The sequence below is a fragment of the Tenrec ecaudatus genome, chromosome X (assembly GCF_050624435.1).
Source record: "Tenrec ecaudatus isolate mTenEca1 chromosome X, mTenEca1.hap1, whole genome shotgun sequence".
NCBI lineage: Eukaryota > Metazoa > Chordata > Mammalia > Afrosoricida > Tenrecidae > Tenrec > Tenrec ecaudatus.
Genome location: NC_134548.1, coordinates 99228162 through 99236904, shown reverse-complemented (window position 1 = coordinate 99236904; position 8743 = coordinate 99228162). Strand labels below are relative to the sequence as shown.

The following is an 8743-nucleotide window of genomic DNA, read 5'->3' as shown; positions in this document are numbered from 1 at the left end:
GAGGTTGGGGGAAATGCAGAGCTACTAAAAATGAGTAAAAGAAAATATTCTGAAATTGATTGTGGTGATGATTGTGCACATTTTACTAATATGATTGGATGATTAACTTGGATGTTATATGAAATATATCCCCAGAACTATTTATAAAGTAAGATCTAGGTGGGAGTAAAACTTATTGAAAACATTAAGGTGGCCTGCCTTCCTGAAGGAATTCCCTGGAGCAAATATTTTGGCTAGCATGGAGCAGTGAGTATTGGTGAAAATGGTACAGGCACTTTATGAGTATCCTGCTTACCATCTTATTTTGGAAGGAATTCTAATATTCTAGATAATTAGACTTTTTTTATCTAAAACTTTTAAATTGCCAGAATTATCAGATCTCACAGTAAATGAAAAGGAAGAATAGATTGAAGACTAGTAGTGAGAACCACTTGTTCATCCTGTCTCCAAAGACCATCCTGCTCTAAAGTACATATGGTTTCAGGCCCTCCAAGGCACAAAAATGTGGTGAAGGGAAGATAATGCATAAACTTTGCCTCATTTAATTTTCTTGGAATGTTGGATAACCCTAGGGTAAAAGCAGCACCATTGGCATTTCTTAAAATGTATAGCATAAGCACTTGTAGACCTAAAGAATTTTATGGCATTTTTATATGCACTTGGATTTGGAATATTGCCTAGCAAAATTTATGGAGACAGAAGAGGCCATTATCTACTCATATGGATTTGACACAACTATCGTGCTATTGCTGCTTACTCTAAGAGAGGGGATATTTTGTTTGTAGATACAGCTTTCTTCTTAGTTATTCAGAAAGGATTACAGGCAACACGTAGTGACATTAAGTTGTTCTAACATAATGATATAGCTAACGTAGGGAAACTACAGAAATAACAAGAGAGGGGGATGAGGAGTCAAGCCAGCATCCAGGTACAATCACCTGCCATCGCTCTTGTTGTTACCTCAGAAAATTAAGCGGTAGAGAGGCCAATATTGGGAGACTGGGTGATAAAAATAGAATCGGTGTAATAGAGTCTGATTCAGACCTTCTCCTGTGATTTTTGCCCATGGAGTAATTCCAGAACTCACTGAAATGCTTTAAGTTTACTGAGGCTGCCTTTGCACTCCGCTTATTTCTCCACAGATCCAGTGGTACAGTGTCTGCCCCCTTTTCTGCACCTAAGATACAAGACTTGCAATGTGTAGTAATTTCCCCAGGCTGCTGCCTAAAGGTAGTCATAATTCCAGGCTCACAGAGAGCCTCCAAGAACTAGCCACAAGACCTCACACTGGTTCCCCTATCTGCTATCCACCCTGCTCTTGCCTTCTCCATCCCCAGCCAGGGATGAAAGTACTATATCAGCAATCCCCTTTCCATCTCTCCCCAGCTCCTTGCCTGCCAGTGTGGGTAACCATAGATAATTAGTCACTAATTTGCAGCCATTTGGGAGCCCCTGGAATGGCATAGCTGTTCAAGAGAGTCGAATGTAACACAGGAGTGAAGCCAGGGTACGTTTAGATTCAGTTGGTCCCCAAACCACTCAGCTAATCTTGTCCCACTTCCCTGGGAGACAGCTAAGCATAGTCCTAATACCAGGGAATGCCACAAGCCCAATATAAAAAGAAAAATATTTTTTAAAAATGCTTATGTTTCCAGGCTGTGTTCCTTTGCATAACTTTAAATGAAAACCTCCAGAAACCTGACTATGATCGTGATCTACTAGCATGATAATAGCATAAAAAGACAGGCAGAACAGTGATCACCAGAGCACACCCTAGGAATGTAACATAACAACACAGAAAATTCAGGCGCTGAAAAACACAGTCTGAGCCCAAAACTCGTTCTACCAGTCTTGGACTCCATAGAGAATCTTTTAATGACTGAAAATTGTGATCAAACAATCCAGACCAGCCCATGCCCACACTGAAGGCTTGGCTAAACTGGGTCCAATGGTATACCTACAGTCACTGGATTCAGCACACCTTTTAAGCCCCACATCACCTCTGGCCTCTGAATCACCACAGCACATCGCCTACACAGCAGCTTGTCCCACTACCATAGGAGGCCACAAGTGGTCCCTGAAAACAATCTCATCAATCACACAGAGAAAGAGCTCAGGGCCCCTTGGTCTCTGAAAACATGACACCCAGTTCTTCCCAAACTACATGTAAACAGCAACATATCTCAATACCCTCAAGGTGAACAAGAAAAACAAAATGCAACAGTGGAAGAAATCCTGAACCTAAAGATGCTCATAGAGGAACAGATGTTGATATGCAACCAAAAGAAATTTTCAGAATGCTGCTTTGAATAACGCAGAATATGAGGGAAATAATGAAGAATAAGGACAAAATGATAGAGGAGATGAAGTCCACAATAGAGAGGATGGTATCAACCATATAAGGAATGAAGGTCACAAATCAAAGGGAAATACAATAACTAATGGATGAGGTAAAAGAAACAAAATACAAGATAACAGATCTCACAAAAATATTAGAAGAAGCAAAGAATTGTACCAGTGATCTTGAGGACAATCAAGCAGACTTCGGCAAACAGGAAAGAGTAAAGCAAGATAATCAAAGAGGCACAAGAAAACCTGAGACTAATAACAGATGCTATGAAGAGAAACAACATTACTAGAACAATACACAATGAAGAAGTCTAAAGATAAATTAGAGAGGGAATTCCTGGAAGAAAACTTCACACCTTAATGAATGAGAATCAGACATTCATACAGGAAGCAGATAGCACACTGTGTTAGTCTGGGTATTTAGTGAAACAAATCCACAGCAACTCATGTATAAGAGAGAGTTTTATATAAAGGTTAGGTGTGCATCAAGAAAACATCCCAACTCAGCGTTTCCAAAGCCCACAAGTCCAACATTAACCCATATGTCCAACACCAGTCCACAAAGTCTTCCTCCATCTCACAAAACAGATGCAATGATGCCAACTTCAGGATGAAAATCGAGTCAGTGAATGTGTAAACATCTCCACGCTGGCAGGGATCTCCACGCGGGTGCTCCAGCACCCAGGGCTGCATCAGAGTAGCTCCATGTGGCTTCTCCTTAGGAATGTCTTGCAGGAAGTGAGGCTTGCCAGCTAAAGCAGGGAACTGCCTAAGGCAGTTGGGCCCTGGTCCGAGCTCATTAAAAAAGAGACCCAAGAACTAGAAAGGCGAGGCTCACTGAGTCATTTATCCCTCCGCCCTTCAATTTAACTCACATGTGCTTATCGGCCAGGTTGTCACAATAAACTAACTACCTCAGACACCAATTAAACTAAACCCCAGGAAGACCTCACAAAGGCATATAATAGTTAAATTATCCAATTTTGAGGAAAAAGAAAATTTTAAGAGCAGCAAGAGGAAAACAAAAGATGGTCACGTACAATGGTGACCAGGTAAGAATATCCTTAGACCTATCAGCAGAAGCCATAAAGAGGAAGAGAGAGTGGAGTGACATCTTCAGAAAGCTGAAAGAATAAAACGCCAACTTGAGAATCCTCTATTCTGCCAAATTATGTATTAAAATAGACAGCGATGTACGAAAATTCATGGACAAGGAAAAACTCAAAGAACATGCAGTAAAGACCCAACCATGCAGAAAATACTTGCTGACACATTATGGTCAGAAGACCATCATCCACCAAGCACAAGCAAGAGTTCACCATATATCCCAACTCCATCCAGTAGCAAATGTACCAGTAAAAATTACCAAGATAACATGACCTCAGAGGGAAAATAAGGCAAGAATGAAACCCCACACACAAACATAGCACACTGATATGAAGGGAGATAGTAAAACACACAACACAAAAAGTACAAGTTGACAGCAATGAATCCACAGATCATAATAAGAACTCAGATAATCAATTGCCTCAATTCATCCATTAAAGACAATGGCTAGCACTGGTTCAGAAAACAAAACCTATCTATGTGTTTCCTGCCAGAGACGCATCTTAAGCTCACAAACAGAAATAGACTAAGAATATAAGACTTGCAGAAAATATCCCAGACAAATGTCCTAAAATCTCACAAAATTGACATCAAGGTACAAACCATTACAAGAATCAAGAAGGGGTACTATACAATGCTCAAAGGATCAATAGACAAGGAACCAGTGAGCATAATAAAAATATACGCACCTAACAAGAAACCAATGAAATTCATCAAACAACTATTCAAGAGATGAAAAAAGAAATCACAGACTCTACAATCATAGTAGGTGACTTCAATACTCCACAATCAGAGAAAGCTATATCACTTGGAAAGAAACTCGGCAAGAAGGTTACAGAGCTACACACTACAATTAGGACACTGGACCTGAAAGACATTTATAGAGCCAGAAAAACAAGGGCAAACAATTGGAGGATGAATAACAATCTTCTGCGACACAATTGGGTACTGGCCCAGAAGGGAGGATTTTAGGAAGTTTCCAGTAACTAAAGAGAATGAGAATACAACATACTAAAACCAATGGAATATTCCAAAATCAGTTATCAGAGGTAGCTCGATAGAAATAACCGCCTATATGAAAAAGGAAGAGAAACATACGCTATCACAAAACCTCCAGAAACTATAACTGAGTCAAAAACCAACCCCTCCAATAGCAAAAGAAAAGTAATAATAAAAATGAGGGCAGAGTTAAACCAGTGGGAAGACAAGAGAACAAATGTAAAAACTATACAGCAAAAAGTTGGTTCTTTGAACGGATGAAAAAGAATCAACAGTCTTCTTGCAATCCTAACCAAGGAAAGGAAGGAACAAACATCAATAGCCAGGATGAGGGAATAAACAATGACAATAAACCCTGAGATTGAAAGGATACTATGAAAGTCTGTATTTTAATGAACTCAACAAGGTGGTAGACGTTGACAAATACTTGGAAAAACATTCCCTCCCTTGATTATCCCAGATAGAGGTCACGAATTTCAACAGAACCATAGCAAAAGATGAAATAGATATGACTATCAAGTAACTCCCAATGAAAAAAGTTCCTGGACCAGATGGCTTCACAGGATGTACATGTCATTCCAACACAAAGAAGGGGAAACAGGGGTGGTAGGGGGAAAAGGGAGAAATTTAAAATTTAAAAAAAAGAGGGAGATGATGGCACTGGGGAAGTAGGGCAATAATCCACCAAGGGGAGGGTATCTTTTATATCTTTTATATCTTCACAGAAATGTGAGTGTGAATGCAGACCCTACTCAAACCTTGAGTGCAACATAACCACATGAAGCAACTCGAACAGGGAGGTCTATAGGGCTGGCCCAATCACAGTCAAACTGACCTCTCCCTAAAATTATGTGCTACGGAGGACACTAACCCTGTAGGTTAGGCAAGGCGCCAGCCTGCCACGTCCATACAGAAGCAAATCAATAGGGGAAAATAGAGAGAGAGAGAGGGACTAGACCCCATACTGGCACACCAAGCCCTGAGGATGATGTCCCTGCATGGAGCTGTTAAGACACAGAGAGGACCTGTTGTAGGGCTGTCAACAGCTTGAGACTTGATGTCCCCTCGCTGGAGCATACTGCGTCAGAAAACAATAATAGGGACACATGGCAGAAGTGTGTCCAGTATGACTACCCCCACAGTGGGGCCAACCAAAGAGGGAACATGGCAGACCAATAAAGGGAGCATAGCAAAGCCACAAAAACCCTGAGGGCTCCCAAAATAGACTTCAGGTTATGAGGGGCATTTCCCAGAACCCCACAGGACTGGTGGGGAGATAGTAATAAATGTCATCTGGAATTATGCATGCTTTCTCGTTTTGGGTTTTGTTTTGAGCTAGCTTTTTTCCCTTTTTTCTCTTTTTATTCAGCCTTTTATTTTGTTTCTGTTATTGTTCTTTTGCCTACCAATATGATAGGCATGGGAAGCATGCCTGCGAGGAAAGTAATTTAAGTCACAGTTCTAGAGGGCCCTGGGGAAGGAGGAGGCCAGGCAAAGGAGTGGTGATCAAACAACGTTATAGGCAGGGGAATAACTAGGGCATTAAAAGCCAACAATGAGGAGGACATAGACATTTCAGTGATGTTGGAGCAAAAGCAATCTAGCTGAGAGTAATTACTAAGAGGTAGAAGAAGGGTGAGTGTGATGATGGGGCAAGAGACAGGTAAAAGGAAACTGAGGAAAGATCTTGGAAGCAAAGCAATCAATACAGGTGTAAACACAGGTGTGGACCTATGTAAATATATTAATTCACAAAAACAGAGGTATTGGCCTATGTACATATATTCATATGGCAATACATTGAGGAAGGTGATGGACTTTGGGCCTCTGCCCAATCCCTACCTCAATGACAGACCACTTTGTTCTAATAATCTGGACTTCTGTGATGCTCATCCTCCAGACATGATCGGACATGATCGCTGAAGACAATGGGTGCAAAAGCAAATGTGGTGAAGAAAGCTAATGGTGCCGGCTATCAAAAAATATTGTTATCTGACATTTTAAAGGCTTGAAGTAAAACAAGTAGCCATCTAGCAGAGAAGCAAAAGGCCACATGAAAGAAGCACACCAGCCTGTGTGAACATGAGATGTCAGCGGAATTGGGTAACAGGCACCAGAAGACCCAAAACAAGCAAACAAACAAAAATCATATTGTTGAGAATGAGATGAGGGTGAAGACCAGAGATACCAAGCCCATCCTTAGAAAATGGACCATTCCCTCACAGAAGGGCCACAAGGAAGGGATGAGTAAACCAGGGCAGAGTCCACCACTGATGAAACACACAATATCCCTTTGATTTTTTTGAGGGTTCCTCACCCCCCACTATCATGACCCCAGTTCTGCCTTTCAGTCCTAGCTAGACTATAACATGTACACTGGTACAAATATGAGCTATTGAAACACCGCATGAAATCCAGTTCAGATAAACCCCTCAGGAACATAATTGGAAGAAACAATACCAGGAGTGTAGGGAGAAGGTGGGAGAAGGAGGAGAGGAAAGGGAAATTAATCATAATGCTCAATGCATAATCCCCACCCCCCACTGCCAACAACAGAGACAAGAGTGATGGTAGACAGTGGTTGCTGTAAGACATGAAAACAATAATAATTTTTAAGTTATCAAGGGATTGCGAGTGGAGGAGGGGGGGCGGGAAAGGGGGAGTTGATATCAAGGTCCAAATAGAAAGGAAGGGTTTAGAAAATGACAATGCAACATATGTAGAAATATGCTAGAAACAATAGATCTATGGAATTTTATGAGCTGTAAGAGCCCCCAAAAATGTTTAAAATAAAAGAATAAGAGATCAAGCAACAAAAGAATCCTCACAAGACTCATGTAACTCGATGTTTCATTGTAGTGAAAGAGTTGTGTATGAATACTGGAACTATTTTTCCTTGTCCAGAATTGGTTAAGTTAAAGTATAGATACAAAGCAAGAATCTTTCTGTAAGAATGCCTTTTATTTGGAGTTCCAGGAGAACACGACTGAGGAGTCACTGAGCATTATGGAATCAGCATAGATGATATTGATCTTATCAGTGCAAACATGGAGAACACCCTTGCTCTTATTGGTGGCTTCTGCTGTGGCAAGTTATTGATCATCAGCAATTTTCTGGCCAGGGTTACTGCTTCTCAGCTTCATTACCTCTTCTATTAGTGGCTGCTGCTGTAATTGAGGCCCTCAACACCATGGGGGAAAATGCAGGTATTTTTGTACTGTTGAAAGAAAAATTCAAACAAATTCATAAAGCTTTACAAGGCATGGCGGGGAGCAATTTTCGCCAGTGTTTCACCTACAACTAGAAGAGAACACTGGTTCTCAAGAAAAAAAATATGTTAAACTGTTTCAGGAAATTGTAAATCAATGCATGCACAGAAGTATTGCCTTAACTCGGGCACACTACTTGGAGAAAGAACAGTGTCTCCGCCCCCCCTCCAAGTATTAGAGTTGTGGTTACAATGGTACAAGCAGTAAAAGAACTGGAGAAGGCTGCATCCACATTCAAAGATGTAGCTCAAGCCATTCTGCTTTAGGCTGTGTCTCTGAGCACGGTGGCTATCTTTCACATAAGAAGCTGAAGGTTGCTGTGGAGCATGGACTTCTCAGAGACCTTGTGCTGGCCATGGAGAACTTAAAGGAAGATTTATTGATACTTGAAAGATTTGTTAGCAGACAGTATGGATATGGACCAAATGTGTGACCATAAGGAGAATGCTAATTATTTTTAGAAAGAAAACACTTCTACAAGGCTTGGAAGTGATTTTTTATAGAGGAAAATTAATGACAGTGTATAACTGGTATTTAAATTGTGCTATTTAGTACTTTTAAAATGTTTTATTATACTAGTATTGTATATTTTTTGTTGTTTAAAAATGGAGCTCCACTGTCTCTTCTCTTCCTTCTAATAGTAAGGAATCTACAAGTACTCTTTGGCACCCTCCTGGTTGATATAAAAATAATTTTGGAACATTTATATATATGTATGTGTGTGTAAATATATATATTTGATTATATGTTTATGTATATATGTGATTATATATGATACAAGATTTATTATTGAAGATATAATTCAACCACATATTTTCCAGTCTTCATCATGTGTATCTATTTAAAAGAACACATTTTGTGTGATTAAACTTTTAACTATAAAAGAAATTTTATATACACTAAATATTGGTGCTAGACCCTAACAGCTAATCTTGATATCACTAACCACAAAATATTTATTATACAACCCAAGTGAACAATAATTTTAAACTACTATTTTATTTTAATATATTTTGTTG

The 8743-nt window shown here is 39.9% G+C and overlaps 1 pseudogene; it reads left to right on the top strand.

Moving 5' to 3' along the window:
• Positions 1-653: 653 nt before the first annotated feature.
• LOC142434575 (serine palmitoyltransferase 1-like) lies at positions 654-7990 on the top strand (annotated as a pseudogene).
• The last annotated feature ends 753 nt before the right edge of the window (positions 7991-8743 follow it).